This window comes from Propithecus coquereli, unplaced genomic scaffold (assembly GCF_000956105.1).
Source record: "Propithecus coquereli isolate 6110/MARCELLA unplaced genomic scaffold, Pcoq_1.0 Scaffold123, whole genome shotgun sequence".
In the NCBI taxonomy this organism is placed as follows: Eukaryota; Metazoa; Chordata; class Mammalia; order Primates; family Indriidae; genus Propithecus; species Propithecus coquereli.
This window is the reverse complement of record NW_012136414.1, coordinates 2,432,848-2,452,733: the sequence shown is the minus strand read 5'-3', so window position 1 is coordinate 2,452,733 and position 19,886 is coordinate 2,432,848. Positions and strand designations below refer to the sequence as shown.

At 37.2% G+C, this 19,886-nt stretch overlaps 1 pseudogene; it reads left to right on the top strand.

Moving 5' to 3' along the window:
• The first annotated feature begins 9,103 nt into the window (after positions 1-9,103).
• LOC105804991 lies at positions 9,104-9,493 on the top strand (annotated as a pseudogene).
• Positions 9,494-19,886: the final 10,393 nt, after the last annotated feature.

Genomic DNA, 19,886 nt, shown 5'->3' with positions numbered 1-19,886 from the left:
ATAATCAGTTACTACTATTATTTAAATTATGGATAACATGGTGAGATTTGTCTCCTTATAAAACTAGGGTACACTTAATGGTGTTTCTGCTTATTTCTCACACTTGCAACATGACAAAGTTGCCTGTATTGACTGTAGCTTTATCAACAAGAATACTAAACTTCTACACATATTACTATGACTAAAATTCACAGGTAGGGTTTCCCAAACCACCAGGAAAGGAAGCTAGAATAAAATCATGGTTCTTGTTTCATCTACAACAAAAATATGGATCTCACTGCCATATATTTTGCTTATGTGGGAGAATTTTCAGACAAAGAACAAATGTGGAACTTATTGGCTCTTCATCAAAGGTCATTACTGGAACAGCTAGTAAATGGTAGAACCTAAATCTGAGCTGGACACTCTGGCTCCAGAGTTTTCCCGCTTAATTCCTACACTATAAGAGTGAACTAACCCCCAAGAGTGACATAATTTTTACCACTATTTGCATATAACAGGATCTTGCCTTAACCATTAAGGTAAACTTTCTAAGGATGAAATTTCTAACCCCAGCATCAGAAAGTGCTGATATGGTTCCTCAAATTAAATTAAGGTACTCATTACATATCTTACCATTGGGAAACATTATCTCTAGTCTCTGAATACTGAATATGATTTATTTTATTTTTATTTCCTATTTATTAGAAAACATAAGATTCTCAACTTTTTATTGAAGTGTAAAACACATACAAAATACACAAATAAGTGTATGCTTTGATAAAGTATCACAAAGTGAACTCTCCCCATGTAACCACTACCCAGGACAAGAAATATTATATAATAGAATATTGCCAGCTCCCAGAATTCTACCTTAAGCCACCTTCTAATCTCTTCTCTCTTATGCCCCTGAAAGGTAACCCCACTATCCTGACTTCGAACACATTAGGTTAGTTTAGGCTGCTTTTGAACTTCTTATAAATGGAACCATACAGTAAATATTATTTTGAGTCTGGCTTCTTCTACTCAATATTACGTTTGTGAAATTGACTCATGTTTTTAAAGGTAGTTGTGATTCATTTGTTCTTATTTCTTCTATTTCTTCTATTCTTATTTCTTCTCATTTATTCTATATGTTAATAGTATTCCATGGAATGAATATATCACAATCTAGTCTTTGTTTACTCAGTTTAGTAATGACAGATATTAGGTTTAAAAAAACACAGTTTTTTAAAAAGTTATCTTTTGTCCAGTTACAAGTACAGAATGAACATACCATGTGATGAGTAACCACCAAATGAAATGTAATCTCCATCTATTTATTTCCCACAAACAAATGACAATAAAGGCACATGAAGTTGTCACACTCTGAGAGGACCTGTTAGAATTTAGGCAGACTAAGACTTGAGGGAGGCTGAGATGTGGCATAGCAGGAATACGGGGGCTATGGAGTGAAGGATGGAGTGGGAGGGATGGGGGCGGGCCCCTGTGAGGACACCAGGGGGTTCAAGACCTGCATTCATTGGTGGCTTTGCAGCCACAGTGAAGGTGGGAAAAATGAAATTCATTGAGACAGATGGGGGATTATGTTTGGCAAAGTCCTCATGATAGGTAGTACTGTATGTAGTAAGGCAGTGCTGTGATTCTGGGTGTTGAGCAGTGTAGTATAACACCCATACCAGAAGGGGGCAGTCGTGGGACGATGACTACTAGCTTCAATACCATGGCAGGAGGATCTCGGGAGAGCTTTAAAGGATTTCTCAAGGCCCTTGTCCAAGTGGCTACAGGTTCAGTGCAGCTCTGTAGAGGTCGTCTGGGACTCCAGGCACGGAATATAAAGCAACATGATAGGAGGTAAGGAATAATGCAGAGATTAGGTGGTTGCCCAAATTTTCCTCTAAGCTCTGCCTCATTCATTCCGACTGATTGGTGCTCAGGATGTGCAACCTGTTACTAATTTGATTATCACTCTTTTGGTTTGGGCAGGTAAGAGGTATTAGGTGGAATTATAACTTTTGTTGTCAGTTTATTCAAAATTTTATTTCAAAAATCTCAAGTGGAAAAGATTAGAAATGGATTCTGGCTTTTCTTTGCCATGAATTTTACTTTTTGTGTGAAGTGGGTTTGAATGAGAAGTAGTAGAGAAAAGTCAAACTTAACTGGGAATCAGGATGTCTGAGTTCTGGTTTTGGTTCTGTCCCCAGGAGAAATTAACTGCTTTTGCATAAATCAGTCTTCAAGTATCCTCAACAAAAATACAGCCAGAAAAAATGATATCTGGCTCAATAAGTCTACAATTAGTCCCTAATTTTCCTTGCCATCTCCTGTCTCCATGGCAAATGTTGAGAACCAGTATGTGTTCATGTGCACGTACACATATATGTACACACGCATCACCCATCATTTATAAACGAGGGAGTAAAATCTGCGCAGAATGATGGGAGAAGCTGGAAATTGTTAGGTAAGTATTCTAAAACTACAACTGGGCTTCTTGGAATGGTAAAAGAATTTCTTCCATTTTATGCAATTGCTAAAAGTATAGATAGATACTTGCTTAAAGTCCACTTTTTGTCATTTACATATTGTTTTAACTTCTAATACCTAGGACTCTAAAGTGTATGTGACAACACTAAGTAGAGCAATACAAGAAAGGATAAAGCTTTTCTGATTTGTCTCATTTCACAGAAGAGGCATTACTGTGACCTTCAAGACCTGCAGGTGTAAATACTCATCTTGGCTCTAACTCAACTCTGTGAAAACTGGCTCCTGGAGAAACTGGCCCAATTTGTCTCTAATTATAGAAATGAGGTGTATCTTTCTTATACCAAGCCTTGAAGAAGTATAGAATTGAACGTTGATTTAGAGAAACAAGGCCAAAAGGCACACTATTGGCTTGCACGTAGTTGGCATTCAATAAATATATACTGATTAGTTACTTGATAGCAGTGGATCTTTTGGCCTAATCCTGATATTGTTTTAAATCTGTACTCTGCCCATGTAACTGTTAGAATGCAAGAGCTACTACAAATTAAATAGCAACACTTCAAAAAGGCAGAGTTGGGCCTATATCTTGAAATCAAACTATACACAGAAAATGCAGGATAAGACCTTGAAATTCAGCTCTCTCAAGAAGACGTGTTTGCTTTTTAACTAACATAATATACCTCCTCTTCAGCCACCTCTTTCCCTCATCATGACAGGTAACATTTTCAAATCCTTTTTTTTTTTTTTTTGTACTATAAATTGCTTATATGTATCTGTTTAAGGCCACTTGACTTCATAGTCCATTCAAAATGCAGTTCAAAGACACTCACCTAATCCATTTCTTCTAAACAATGAGCCTAGTTTGACTGTAGAAAAAGAAATATTGAAGAATCTTCTAGGGAGGCTTTGAACATTGCCCAAGGAAAGGGCACCTTCAGGGAATGGTTAAGTACTTTGAAAACCCTAAGGAGCTTTGTAGCTAGAGATGGCCTTCTAACCTCTCAACAGCTTTTTGCAAACAAAATCTTTCAGGCTCCATCTAAAAGACAGGTGAGCAATAATTTGAAGAATGAGGTTTTCCTTTGTGTCAGATTATAGAGATCAGCAATTCTAACCTTTTTGTTCCATTATATCTATTATATTTCTGATCTAAATAAGGAATTATTTATAACCTGAAAACGGTGGCATTCAGATCACAAGTCTCCTCTGAGCATTGGCTTTGATCCTCAACCATATGTAGAGATTTAGAGATGAGAAGGCTACTTATTTAGAGAGAATCCTAAGATACACTCTGAGAAGTTGCCTCTCCAGGCAGAATGCACTCTGGTCATTGACACTGAACCTGTCTTACAATTTCTCGATCTCAATTTGTTTTGGATGCACATTTCACCAGTAGCTTGATGTTTTGTTCTCCCACGTAGATGGAATTTCTTCTCCATGCTAAGAAATAAGTGGATTTACTAAAATTTTAATTCAATGCAAATTTTTGACAAAATCACAAAAGGATTAGTTTACATTCTTCCATTAATATTTTCTGATAATAATCTAGGGATATTCACCATACAACAGAAAAAGTCTTCTGGGAACAGACATGTTATACAATGGTTCACTCTTCTCCCACATGAAGTCGGGGGGCTATTGTTAAAACTAAGCCCTAAAGATATTTCAAATTTTAAAGTAGCTGGGAAATTTTTGTTTAAAAGCAACATTTAATACTCTTTGAATACTGTTTTTGGGGGCAGACTGTTCCTTGTGTTCTGGGAAGATCAACCTAAGAGTCCTTTCCAGTTTCAAAAGTAAAGTAAACGCCCTTTTCTGAAATGGAGATTTTTGAGGCTAGCAGTTGCAGAGAGCTAAACTGCTCTGGGTGATAATAATGTAAAGTTGCCTCTGGTGTAGACAGCATTGGATCTCTGCAAGTTATGCTTCCTTCAGAAAAATGTTCTTTTTCTTATTACGGATTAAGTCTACTCTGTGCATGTTCTGGGATTCTGGGATAGAAAAATGTAGGATAGGAGGGAGGGGGAAACTGGGAGAGAAAGGGAGGAAGGGAGACAGACAGAGAAATAGAGACAGACAGAGAGACAGAGGGAGACAGAGAGACAGAGATAGACAGAGAGATAGAGGGAGACAGAGAGAGACAGACAGAGACAGAGAGAAACAGACAGAGCAAGATAGAGATAGACAGAAAGAAGGACACTGAGAGAGACAGACAGAGACAGAGATAGAAGGGAAAATAGGAGAGAATCGGCAGCTAACAGGGAATCTCTATCTGTGGGCCCAAGGCTGAAGGAGGAACTGTTTTCAGAAGAGATTATGAGACATGGGGCATGAGTATCTGTATTGGGATATAGGGACTCAAAATCATTATAATTTCAGTATTAATGGAAATGTGACCTTGTTTAAATATGCTTATACTTTTTCATCTCACAGGTTGGTGAAACTTAGACATACATCATTACATACCAAAGGAATAAAAGATTTCCATTGTCATAGACTTTTTACCAAATTAATATTTAACCTGTGCTAGTGGAAGAGAAAATATGATTGTTTTGCATTTACACACTGTAGATTACATTCAGTCTCATAATTTAGTTGATTTCATTAAGCAGGTTTTGAAGCTGCAAAATGTCTAAAATGTTGCTCGAGTTAAGGTTCTCATTACCTAATGATTATCCTATAATTTGTGATTTTTTTTTTTAAGGGATATACTCATCTATAGTTACGTAGTTCAACAAATATTTATTGATTCCCTGCTGCGTGGCAGGAACTATGCCGGGTAAGTCCTGCCCTTTAGGAGCTCACAATGTCTTTGGCAGGCAGAAATGGGTATAGATCATTGCAAGGCAGCATGAAAAACATTGTGATTGAGATAATCATAGCCCCGGTGTCATTGGGAGTGATGAGCGATGGCGTGGGAGCTGTGAAAGGTCAGGGACGATATCCCTGAGGTGGGAAAGGAGGAGTAGGGATACTCAGGCCAGAAAGGGGGAATGAGATCATCTAAGATGGAAAATCATGATTGACGCAGAGGGTCATCAGATCACAAGCTGTGTATACAAATTCTAAGTGACTCAGCTGTATCGAGCACACCATTTGAGGTGGGAGCCAGTGGATGAGCCGGTAGGGGACTAAGCAGAGGCCAACGTGTCTGAGAACTTGGAAATAAGAATAAAAGCCTTCCCATACCCAAATAGATGCCACCAAGCCCAAAGCTGAATCGACGATGGTCAATTTGCTTCTGGTATAAGAAACATCTACCACATTTTGTTACTCATTTTCTAAATAGTGATGTAAAGCAACAAATAAGTTGTTATATGTAGGGACCCTGATAGCATTGAAGAGACAACATCTTGCTAAAAACAGGAATAAGGAGAATGATAAAAAGTGGATATAAGAACCTAACGCTCTCTAGTTTGGGTCATTCAGTGTAGTCTGCTCCATGGATTGGCAAACTTTTTCTGTAGAAGTCCAGATAGTAAATGTTTTAGACTTCGCAGGTTATGTGGCATCTGTCACAACTTCTCTACTCTGCCATTGTGGCACAAAAACAGGCACAGACAGTACACAAATGAATCTGTGTGCTCTATTCCAAAGAGAATTTATTTAAAGAGTGTCAGGTTTAGTCTCATCCTGTGTTCTCGGTTCTTGGTGCACTCATGGCCGAGGAATGACCAGACACACCAAAGTAAGGTAAACATGAGGTGAAATTTATTGAGGGGGATCAAGATAGGATTATAGAGGAAGAGCAAGATAAAGGTTTACAGAGCTTGATACATACGCCACAGATGACGATGGGACCCACTGTCGCAGCAAGGGAGAGCAAAAGGAAGGGCTGGTTATGGTCTGTGTCTTGTTTTACAGTGATTAGATTGGGACCTCCCTAGTGGTTCAGAGGTCACCATGGAACCACTTTGATTGGACAGTTGGGAGTCACATGGCCTGAGTCTTACTATGCATGTGGGTTGTTCCAGGTCACTTTCCAGACTCTATCATACCTATGCTGCTTGGCCCGTGTGCTAGAGAGTCCTCTGCATTCTTTTGCAGTTGGCATTTTAAGATCTGACTGGCAGTTTCATAGGGTGTTCCCTCCTCCTCAGGTATGGCAGTAGCTCAGGGCAGGATTAAGGTGGGGCAGGATCAAGATGGGGCCTGAGGCCCACCTTTGTCCTTCTTCCCAGATGGGGTAGTTGCACCAAGGCAAGGCACAAACTTTCATCCCTAGGAGACCCAGAATCCCTCATTAACTACCTAATAAGGGTAGATAAAGGGCCACATTTAGTCCCCAGCTATAGTGTGCCCACCCCTGGTCTAGTCAAATGGTGTACTTCAATGATCCTGGAAGGCAATGCTGTATTATTATAAAACACAATATCATAATTGATGTTTATAATTATGGCCTTAGCTCAACAAGAAAAGTTTTGATTATGTTTAATGTTCTCTATGTTTTAACAAGTCAGGAAAATTTATAAAGTATGTTAGAAAAAGTCTAACTGGAATTAGAAAGAATTTTGGTAGTTAAGGGATAAATATTGTACCATATGGGAGAAAAAAATGTGAAAATAATAGTGTATTCCCTGTATGTTTGCAGGGCTAAAGTTTTTACTCCTATGGATTTTTGTGTGAGCATATATATAGTTTTTATGCATATGGTTTAAACCTGCACCATTCATATGAGAACTTGAAATGTGGCTAGTGCATTTTTGGCTTCATTTATTTTTAATTGAGTTAAATTCAAATTCGAAGGCAGATGCTAAATTCAATGATTTAAAAACTTTAAAATATGTTTAATATGACTTGGCTAAACTGTTCAACATAAATCATTGGAAATCTAAATATAGATCAAGTATTTCTCATGAAAATTTATATTTAACTTGAGATGTGCTATTAAGTATTAAAAACACACCAAATTTTAAAAACTTAGTTAAAAAAAAGAATGTAAAACATTGCATTAATAATTTTTATGTTGACTAGAAGTTGAAGTGATTATATTTTGGATACATTGGGTTAAACAAAATATATTTTTAAAGTAATTTCACCTTTCTTAACTTTTTAAAGGTAGCTGTTGAAAATTTTAAATTATATATGTGTATTGCATCATATTTTTCTTGAGCAAAATAGCCAATATATTTCTATTGTCTAGAATATTCTATTGAGGAAAGTCAACATTTTTCCAGCTGTATTTGAAGATTTGAGAAAGACCACACAGAGTTTGTTCTACAGAGAGTTAATGGGAGAGAGGAAATTAAATCCATAGTCCTGATATTCCAGCTCTTTGGCTCATTTTATTGAACTGTGATGCCTTCATAACTCCTAATGGAATCAAATCCCCCCTGAGATATCTTCAAATCTACATTATTTGGCTAATGTAAATTCTGATGTTTATGAAGGGACCAATAGCTGAAGCAATCAATTGTAATCCCCAGGTGATAGGGCCCCTTGTCTTCCACAGACTTTGAGACTAAAGAGGTGCTCAACACCAGCAAATCAATCAAATATGCATATCCCTATGACCCTTTGATAAAGAGCCAATAAAATTCAGATATGTTCTTTGTTTCTCTAAATATTCCCCCACATAAGCACAATGTATGGTAGCAGAACTAAAACCAGAACCTGGGTGTCCTGACTCCCAGTTAAGTTTTATTTTTCTCAGCTACTTCTCATTCAAACATAATTAACACAAACAATAAAAGGCAAAGGCAAAGAAAAGTAAAAATCTATTTTTTTCCTCCAATTTGAGATTACAGCAATAAAATCTTGGATAAATTTACAACAAAAGTTATAATCCCAACTACACTTCTTACCTGCCCTAAACCAAAAGAGTAATAATCAAAACATTAACAGATTGTACAGCCTGGCAGAGCTGAGGGAGCAATTTAAAGAAGAGAAAAGGGATTAAGAGGTGGCTTAAGGGGGAGTTCTGGGGAGATGGCAATATTCTATTTCTTGCTTGGGTAGTGATTACATGAGGGAGTTCACTTTATGATAATTTATTAAATCATACACTTATGATTTGTGCCTTTTTCTATATGTGTGTTACACACCAATAAAAAGTTAAGAAACGTGTTTTCTAATAAGTAGGAAATAAAATAGACTTTACTAAGCATTCGGTGATCAGGGATAATGTCTCTCAAGTATGCAATAGATAATGAGTACCGTGATTTGTCTGAGGAATCCCATCAACATTTCCACTGGTGGCAGAAATGTCACCATTAGAAATTCAGCACTTGTGGTTAAGGCAAGATCCCGGTACATGCAAATAGAAGTAGAAAGTGTGTCACAGATTATTGGTGTTTGCTCATCTTTAGGAATTAAGGGTAAGAGCTCTGGTGTCAGAGTGTCCAGCTCACATTCAGGTTCTACCACTCACTAGCTGTTTCAGTTACTTTTGCCATATAAACAAAATACCCCAAAACTTAATGACTTAAAACACCATTTTATTTTGCTCTCATATTCTGCGAGTGAAGAATTTGTGGAACTGATCATCTCATTGATACTTTTGCTCCTTGTAGCACTGACTAACGCCACTCAGTGATTCTCAGCAGGCAGATGAACCGTTCTGGAAGGTCCTAGACAGCTTCATTCACAGTCACATGTTTGGCACTGGAGATGAAATGACTTAAAGGCAGGATCATCTTGGAGGGGACCAGCTGTGCAGACACCATGGAGGTGGTGCTGATCTTTCTGTACAGCCTACTGGCTCCCATGGTCCTGGCCGGTGCAGCTGAGCAGGAGAATGAAATGGACACTTTCCATTATGACTACCAGAGCTGAGGATGGGGCATTGGTGTCGGTTGGGATCCTAATCCTAAGTCACAGGTGCAAGGGAAGTTTCAATCAGAAGCCCCGGGCTCCAGGAGATGAGGAAGCCCAGGTAGAGAACCTCATCACTGCAAATGCAACAGAGTCCCAGAAGGTGGAGAACTGAAGTGCAGCCCTCAGGTGGGAAGCCTCCCGGAGCCTGAAGGCAGCGGCTTGAAGCTTTAGATGCAATATCCATGCTTAAGAAAACCAGTCACTTCAGCAACAGACCTTTCCCCAGGAGAAGCCAAGAACTTGTGTGTCCCCTGCACCCCTCCCCGCCCCCTCTAACACCATTTCTCAACTTAGTGATGCAACTAACATTGCCTCTCCCACTGCAGCCTCGTCCATCTCCTGTAGTGGGTGTGTGTGTGTGTGTGTGTGTGTGTGTGTGTTGTTGACTGTGGTCTTTGTGGCTGCTCATTCATGGATGATACTGTGTTAGTGAACTGTGGACTCACTTCCCTGGGCAGGAGCTGAGCCCTGTCGCCATCGGCTCCCTGCCCGCATGGCTTCCCATCACCTCCTGCTCCTAGGAATCTGCTTCTCCCTGAGAGACCAGCCCCTTGTCCTGATTTAGGGTTGAGTGTACGGTGCGAGCAAGGGCAGGAGTCTCCAGTGGTTTTGGGTCCTGGGAAGGTTTGCATCACCTTCACCATCATTCTTTATGGACTCTCTTCACTCCTTTCTCAAGAACCTCACTTACATTTGCCATCCGACCCCTGTCTATTCTGAAGGTCTTTTAGCAATTGGAGATACAAGCAAGGAGCTGGTAAGCCCAGCTTTGCCTCCAGGCAAGCTACACCCTTCTGTGGTCATTCATCCTCCTCCGGGGAGTCCCCGTCTACCCTGACCCTTCACAGAGCACCCAGAATTCCGGACCCAGGGCTTCTACTCTGCCCCTGGGGAATGTACCCCGTTCAGGTCTTCTCAGCAATAACCCCAAGGGCTCTGGAACCCTTCCCTGCTCCCAAGACTTCAATCCGTAGTCCAGCTCATCTGGACTCACACTCCCATCCCTGAAGTTGGTCTTTGGACAGTTGAGGGGTTCCCACTGTGTCGGGGACCGGCATGCTGAGATGGGCAGAGGGAGAACCCTGGTCAGGCAGCAGAGACAACCCCTGCATCCTTTGCTCTGCCTGTGAGTGCTCAGAGCAGTGAAGGAGGCAGGTAGAGACCCAGCCAGTGGCTCCTGCAGCCCTGTGCTGCTGCAGAGGGAAGAGCAAAAAGTCGAAGGTCATAACAAGAGCGGACCTCAAGCCAGATCCCACCCTTTCTGTCTTCCGTGGTCCCCTGGAAACTAACCCCACTGTGCCGCCATGACCTGACTGCTGTTCTCTGTATTGTGATCGATCCTCCCAACAATAGAAACAAGGAATAAAATATCATTTGTTTCCTTAAAAAAAAATAAATGACTTAAAGGGTAGGATTGCCAACCAGAGCATCTGCACTTGACCCCTCCATGTGCCTCAGCTTCTTCACAATATAGCAGCCTCAGGGGAATCAGACTTCTCACGGGGCAGTTCAGGGCTCTGAGCACAAATGTTCCAGTGATCAAGGCAGAAGCTACAGTGCCTGTATCTCTAGATGCAGAAGTCAGTGTCACATGAACCATGTTCTGTTAGGTGGAGTTATTATAAGCCCCCCTAGATTGAAAAGGAAGGGACATAGATCCAACACCTTAAAGGAAGGAGTGGCACAGTCACATTGTGAAAAGAACATGCAGGATGAGAGACAGTGTTGTGGTCATCTGTGGATATTACCATCCACCACACTAGTGTGACCTTGGGCAGATCTTTCAAACTCACCAAGACTCAGTTATTTTGTTTGAAAAATGATAGTGATAATAACAGCCACCTCATGGGATTGCTTGAAGGATTGGTGACATAATATGTATAAGGTGCTTAGTACAGTGCCAGGGTCACAGTAAGAGATCAGAAAACATTTTTTATTTATTTCCATATTAAGGTGGTAGGAGCTGAGAAAACCAGAAGATAGAGAGATGGCTGTAGAATAAATAGAATAAAAGTCAGAGGTCGAAGTCTGGATAGAAGGACACAAAAGGAAGGAACAGACAAGTCCCACAATAAGGGGTGCTCTTCAAGATGGCAAAGTGGCTGTGAAAACAATGTTGGGCAAGAACTAAAAAGAAACTTTCTCAGCTTCCCAATTTTTCCCAGGATTGGCCTTGGTATTTGGTCAAGCAAACAGTGAGAGATGGCTTGTTTGTAAAAGTCACTTTCATTAGAAACATCAGATTGTCTTCATTCGTAGGGTTGCCAAGTAAAAATAAAAGAGGGACCCCACTTTTGACACATTCTGACACTGACAGCAAAGAGTAATCTTTCTTAAGTGTCTAAACAAATGAACATCAACCTTTCTGGGCCATGATGGTGCCCTGGGATTTGCCAAAGAAATGGAAGGATGTAACAAACTTTAAGTGAAATAAATAGATATCTTCCAAACAACTCCCAGATGAGCCAGGTAAAGGAGGTCTGTATTACAGGATGTTTTATTAATACTTAATGGAAAGAGCCAAAACCCCTTTGCCACTTGGCAGTTGCGAAATAAACCCTTTTAGCAAATGACAAAAACAGGAAGTTATGTTAATTAACACTTTGCATAGTATTAAAGCAAGATTTTCAGTCATAAAACTGGTTTATCAATTATCCACTAGCTCAACTAGTTAAATGATGTTTTGTGCCATTTTTAAAAATTGTAAAAGTACAGAAATAGATGAAAAAGTGGATAATATATGCTATTGTAGGTTCTCTACACAGATTTAACAACATCCTTTCACCTTATGAGTCAAGAACACTTATTGAACACCTACTGGATACTAAATTTGGGTCATGAGGAAAGCATAGCATCTCTACAGTCTCTTAATAAATATATAAATTGGAAAATGGCAAAAGTCATAATAATTGTGATTCTATACTGGAAGAGCTGATTTTGATTACGATCTTGGATTTTGAGCTTTCAATCTGATGAACAGAAAAAAAAACTACAAATATTTACTTATTTCCTACCATGGGTACAGGCCTTGCTATACACAATGAGGTATACAAAGTTGAATAAGATCCAATTGCTATTGTCATGAGTGTCATAATCTTGTGGAGGAGATAGAGGAACACATCAATAACTCTATTATGAAGCTCATAAAAATCAAATATCATAATAGATATAAAACATCATTCTTTGGGGATGTTTGAAATAGAGTGATTCATTCCACCAGGGGTGCAGTGAACAGAGAATGTTTATTAAAGAGAGTGGAATTTGAATGGGAGCTTTAAAAAATAGGTAGTGTTTTGAAGGAATATTTAAGTTCTAAGAATATTCAAATATACTGAGCAAATGGAGCAAGGCTCTAGAAGCAGGTGAATTCAAGGAATATTCCAGGAGGAGGGAGCTGACTACCCTATGAGCTCCTTGAAGGCAGGGATTATTTTTGCTTATTTCTAACACTTTATTGGTACATGGTAGAAGCTCCATCACTGTTAAATAAATGAGTATTGGGCAATGTTCATTTGGCATTAGGCAATTGATGTAGAATTAAAACATTACATAGAGACAAAAAATGAAAGAAATTTCTTTTTAATTTGAATGCCCAGGCCAAAAGTTCAGACCTTATTTCATATGTAATAATGTGACAGATTGATGCTATAGAACAACTTAACAATATGGTACAAAATGAATGGGAACATGAGGGAAGATAGTAGCAGAGATGAACTTTTTTCCTGTTTGTTTCCCACCAATTAGGTCTATTCTTGTGATAAATATTCAGGAGGGGAGCTTACCTGATTTATTAAATTAGAAGAATGAGGCAACAGATGGAGAATAAGTTATTGTAATTTTATTTCCAATTATGTTGTTAGACTTTCTGCACTATGTTTTCAAATTTCTCAAGACTTTAATCCATCTTCAAAATGAGCCAATTGTGATAATGTTTTAAGCCTTGAAGACAAAGGGGCAAAAATTACTAGAAGATCAATTTACTTGACTACATAAGAAATGGGAAAACTTTGGTACAAGTAAAGAAAGGCTAAAGAAAAAATGAAAACGGCATATAGTAAAAAAAGTTTGCAGTAAATAAGAAAGATAAAAAAGCATAATACATTTATTATACAGAGAGATCACTCAATTTAGTAAGAAAAATACTAAGAAATCAGTAGGTAAATGGCCAAAAATCTTAGAAAACTAAAAGATTATTCATATGAAAAGAAACATAAATCAAAATGGGAAAGGTTCAACCAGGATAGTAAGAAAAAAATGCTTGTTAAAACAGTGGTATGTCATTTCCTACCTAGAGTATTAAGTTAACAAAAACTATGCTTTAATGATAATAGCTAATTCTTCAAAGGTTGCAATGAAATTACTATATTTATACATTGTTATGGTAATATTAGTTGGTGCAACTCTTAGAAATCTACTTGACAAAGCATACCCAGAGCCATGAAAACAGTGAGTACCACTCGTAGGACTTGATCTAAAAATATCCAAAAAAGAGAAAAGGTTTGAAGAAATTAATTTCAGTATAATTACAGCAGTGAAAATCTGAGAAAGGCACAGTAGATTTAACAAGCAATTATTGAGACTCTCTACATTGCCCTCTATGATAATAATAAAAAACTAAGAAGATATAGTTGCTGCCATCCATATACGAGGGATGGCAGCTATATGAGCTCACCCAAGACAGAACTTACTGTTTTTGTTCAAAACTAAGCCTCATGGTAACCACAGAGAAAAAAGCTATGGTAGATACACAGATAAGAAGGAGAAAGGAATCAAAGCTTAGCAGTAGAGCAAAACACCAAACCCCAAAAGTAGACCACAAGAGAGGAAGAAAAAGACAAAAGATCCAGAAAACAATTGACAAAATCGCAGGAGTAATACCTTACCTATCAATAATAACCTTGAATGCAAATCGACTAAATTCTCCAATCAAAAGACACATAGTGGCTAAATGGATAAAAAAAATCTAACTATTCGCTTCCTACAAGAGACCTATCTTAACTTTAAGGACACACAGCCTGAAAGTGAAGAGGTAGAAGAAAATATTCCATGCAAATAGTAACCCAAACAGAGCTGGAGTGGCTATACTTATATCAGATAAAATAGACGTTAAGTTAAAAACTGTCATAAGAGACAAACACATTTATAGCAATAAATGCCTTCTTTAAAAAAGAGGAAAAACCCCAAGTAAATAGACTAGCATTATTCCTCAAGGAGCTAGAAAAGAAGAACAAACTAAACTGAAAGTTAGCAGAAGGAAGGAAATAATAAAAATGAGAACAGAAATAAATCAAATAAAGAACAAAAGAATATAGAAAAAAATCAACAAATCCAAGATTTGGCTTTTGAAAAAATAAACAAATTTGACAAACCCCCACCTAGACTAAGAAAAAAAGAGAAAAGACTTAAAGAAACAAAATCAGGAATGAACATGGATACATTACAACAGACACCTCAGAAATTAAAAGGCTCATAAGAAACTATTATGAATAATTATAGACCAACAAATTGGATAACCTAGAAGAAATAGATAAATTGCTGGAAAAATACAACCTACCAAGACTGAATCAGGAAGAAATAGAAAGTTCGAATAGACAGATAAACAAATAAATAAGGGGACTGAAGTAGTAATTAAAAACTGTCCAACAAAGAAAAGCCCAAGACTAGATGGCTTCAGAGCTGAATTCTGACAAATATGCAAAAAAGAATTATTACCAATACTTTGTGAATTCTTCCAAAAAATAGAGATAGAAGGAATATTTACAAACACATTTTATGGGTCCAGCATCACCTTGATACCTAAGCCAGACTAAGACATTGCAAGAACTACAGGCCAGAATCTCTGAAGAATATTGAGGCAAAAATTCTCAATAAGACACTAGCAAACCAAATTCAACAACACATCAAAAATATTCTACATCATGACCAAGTGGGATTTATCCCTTGCATGCAAATCTACTTTAACATACACAGATCAATCAATGTGATATTAATACATTGCATTAAGATAATGACAAGTAAAAACCATATAATCATCTCAGCTGACACAGAAAAAACATTTGACAAAGTTCAAAATCTTTCTTGATAAAAATTCTTAACAGTTTAGATATAGAAAGAAAGCTCCTAAACATAATAAAGGCCATTTATAAAAAATCTACAGCTGACATCCAAATTAATGAGGAACAATGGAAAGCTTTTCCACTAAGATCCAGTACAAGACAGGGATGCCCACTCTCCACTTCTATTCAACATAGTATTGGATGTATTAGCCAGAGCAATTAGGCAAGAAAAAGAAATAAAAGGCATTTATGTAGGAAAGAAAGAAGTGAAACTATCTCTGTTTGCTGATGACATGATCTTATAAATAGAAAATCCTAAAGACTCTACCAAAACGAAAAGTTAAAACTAATAAATAAATTCAGTAAAGCTGCAGTTTACAGAATCAACATACAAAAATCAGTAACATTTCTGTATACCAACAATGAAAACTGTCCAAAAATAAATTAAGAAAATTCCATCTATAAATAGCATCAAAAAAATGAAATAAAAAAAATACTTTGAAATAAATTTAACCAAGGAGATGAAGGATCTATACACTGAAAACTATAAGACATGTATGAAAGAATTGAAGAATATACAAAAAAAGGAAAACTATATATGTTCAGGGATTAGAAGAATTAATATTGTATATTAAAATCTCTTTACCAGAAGTAGGGAAACTGTGGCCTTCCAGAGCCTTTTAATAAAAGGCTTTGTCCTGTTAAATTTGAATTCAGTCAAAAGGCTGTACTTAAGGATCTAGAAGGCCACAGTTTCCCCACCCCTGGAGTCTATGCTACTCAAAACAATCCACAGATTTAATGCAATCTCTATCAAAATTCCAAAGGCATTTTTCACAGAAATAGAAAAAACAATCCTAACATTCATATGGAACCAGAAAAACCCCAAATAGCCAATGAAATATTTTCAATAAATAATGTTGGGAAAACTGGATATTCACATGCAGAAAAATAAAATTGGATCCTTATCTCACATCATGTACAAAAATCAACTCAAAATGTATAAAAGACTTAAATATAATACCTGAAACTGTAAAGCTACTAAAAGAAAACATAGGGGAAAAGCTCCCCAACATTAGTCTGGACAATGATTTCTTGAATAGGACTCTAAAAGCACAGGCAACAAAAGAAACAAAAACAAAAATAGACAAATGGTATTGCATTAAACTAAAAAGCTTCTGCACACCAAAGAAAGCAATTAACAGAATGACAAGATAGCCCATGAAATAGGAGGAAATATTTGCAAACCATACAGCTGAACTCATAGAAACAGAGAGTAGAAAGGTGGGTACCAGAGGTTGGTAGAGGGAGGGAGTGGGAGGGGAAAGGGAAGATGTTAATCAAAGGGTACAAAGTTTCAGTTAGACTGGGGGAATAAGTTTTCTTTTTTTTCACAACAGATGGGTAATATGCTGACATCCTAACAAGGTTTGAGGGAGGCACATCTCACACGTAAGTATTAAAACCTAATCATTATGCTGAAGTAAGAAAAGTTTTAGTGATCTATTGCACTGCATGGTGACCACAGTTAATAATAATGTGTTGTATATTTCAAAATTTCTAAAAGAGTATATTTTTAACATCCTCATCATAAAAAAAATAAGTTGATAAGGTGATGGATATGTTAATTAGCTTGACTGAATCTTTTTACAATGTATACATAGATCACAACATCACATTGTACCCTACAAATATACACAATTATTATTAACATTTGTCAATTAAAAATATATTAAAAAAACATATTACAAACCATGATCCTTTACCATCAAAAATAAACTCCAATGGCATTCTTCAAAAAAACAGAAAAAACAATCCTAAAATGTGTATGGAATCACAAGACATCCAGAATAGCCAAAACAATACTAAATAAGAAAAACAAAGTTGGACACATCACAATTCCCAATTTAAAATTATACTATATCCCGGCCGGGCGCGGTGGCTCATGCCTGTAATCCTAGCACTCTGGGAGGCCGAGGTGGGTGGATTGTTTGAGCTCAGGAGTTCGAGACCAGCCTGAGCAAGAGCGAGACCCCGTCTCTATTAAAAAAAAAATAGAAAGAAATTATCTGGACAACTAAAAATATATAGAAAAAATTAGCCGGGCGTGGTGGCACATGCCTGTAGTCCCAGCTATTCAGGAGGCTGAGGCAGTAGGATCGCTTGAGCCCAGGAGTTTGAGGTTGCTGTGAGCTAGGCTAACACCATGGCACTCACTCTAGCCAGGGAAAAAAAAAAAAAAATTATACTATATCCCTATAGTAATCAAAACAGTATGGTGCTGGCATAAAAACTGAAACATAGACCAATGGAACAGAATAGAGAACCCAGAAATAAGTCCAAACGTATTTGGTCAATTAATTTTCAACAAGGGCACCAAGAGGACAAATGGGGAAAGGATAGTCTCTCCAATAAATGGTATTGGGTAAACTGGATTTCCACATGCAAAAAAGTAAAGTTGAACTTTTCTCTTAAACCACATACAAAAGTTATCTCAAAATGGATAAAAGACCTAAATGTAAGACCTAACCCCATAAAACTACTAGAAAAGAACATAAGGAGAAAGCTCCTTGACAATGATTTTTTGGCTATCACGTCAAAATCTCAGGCTACAAAAGCAAAAATAAATGAATGGGACTACATCAAACTAAAAAGTTTCTGCATAGCAAAGGAAACAATCAGCAAAATGAAAAGGCAGCCTATGAACTGGGCAAAAGTATTTGCAAACCACGTTATGTCCAAATTGATTTTATCCAAAATTTATAAAGAACTCTTACAACTCAACAGCAAAAAACCAAATAACCCAATTTAGAAAATGGACAGAGGACATGAACAGACATTTCTACAAAAAAGACATAAAAATGTCCAACAGGTATATGAAAAGGTGTTCAACATCTCTAATCATCAGAGAAATACAAATTGAAACCACTATCAGATGTTGTCTCACATCCATTAGTATGACTACTATCAAAAAGCCAAAAGGTAACAGATGTTGGTGAGGATGTGGAACAAAGGGAACCCTAGCACTGTTGGTGGGAGTGTAGGTTGGTGCTGCCATTATCAAAAACAGTATGGAGGTTCCTAAAGAAATTAAAAATAGAACTACTCAATAATCCCTCTTCTGGATATATATCCAAAGGAGATGAAATCACCGCCTCATAAAAATATCTACACTTCCATGTTCATTTCAGCACTATTCACAATAGCCAAGATATGAAAACAATCTAAGTGTCTTTCAAAAGATGAATGGATGAAGAAAATGTGCTGAATATATATACAATGGAATATTCAGCCTTAAAATAAAATAAGATGCTCACATTTGTCACAACATAAATGGACCTGTAGGACATTATGCTAAGTGAAATAAGACAGGCAGAGAAAAAAAATGCATGATCTCATTTATATGTTGATTCTAGAAAGAGAGAGAAAGAATAAAGAAATAAATGAAAGAAAGAAAGAAAGAAAGAAAAAGAGAAAAGAGGTCAAATATACAGAGATAGGGAATGAAACAGTGGTTACCAGGGGTGGAGTGGGGGTTGGGGAGGAGGAAGATGCAGGCCAAGCTATACAAATTAGCAGATACACAGGATGAACATGTCTAGAGATCTAATGTACAGCATGAGGACTACAGTTAATAAAATTGTATTAGATTAGAGATTTTTGTTAAATAAGTAGATTTTAGCTGCTCTTGTTACAAAAAAAGTAACTATGTGAGATGATAGATATGTTAATTTACTTCACTGTAGTAACCATTGTACTATGTACATGTATTCCATAACATCATGTTGTAAACCTCAAATATGCACAATAAAATTTAATTTAAAACAGTTTTTTAAATGTTTTAAAAAAACACAAAAATTGATGAGGCATTCAAAAACAGTAAAGGCAGGATATGACCCTGTCAGGAGCCACACACTCCCCTAACCTAAAGACCAAGGTTCTGAACAAAGGAAGTCCCTCAGAATAACTTGCAGAGCTTTTAAAACATACGCCTGTCTTAGTCCCACCCTTAAGAGATTCTGACTGAGAGTCTACCATTTTCAGTGGGCTTTTTGGTTCAGTTAACTACACTGAAAAAGTGTAAAGACAATATACTTGGGTACAGATGTGTTTGGACATAGCTAATCCAATCGTTAAGTTTGTCAAATGCTCTATAAAAGAGTAGCAATGTACAATCATGAAGAATTAAATTGCAGAAACTTGGCTTCCGTGCATAGGATGCTGGTGACTCTAAATTGATGCCTTATTTGCATGAATGTTGAAAGCCTTTAAGTTGCTGAGAAAGTGTTATCATAAACATAAGTGGCAAATTTTGAATGAATGACTAAAACATGAATGGACTTTTATGGATATACTCTGCTTTTACTACTTTTCAAAACTTAGCATCTATCATTAAAGTTATTCATAAAAATAAATAATCTGAAATTCAACAGCATCCCTTCCTTCTCTGTCTCCGTCTCTGTCTTTTTCCTCCCTTTTTGCCCATTACAATTGTCCAAAAAGGAAAGTCCATTTTGTACATATTGTGTAGTGTACTCTCTGCACTATTCC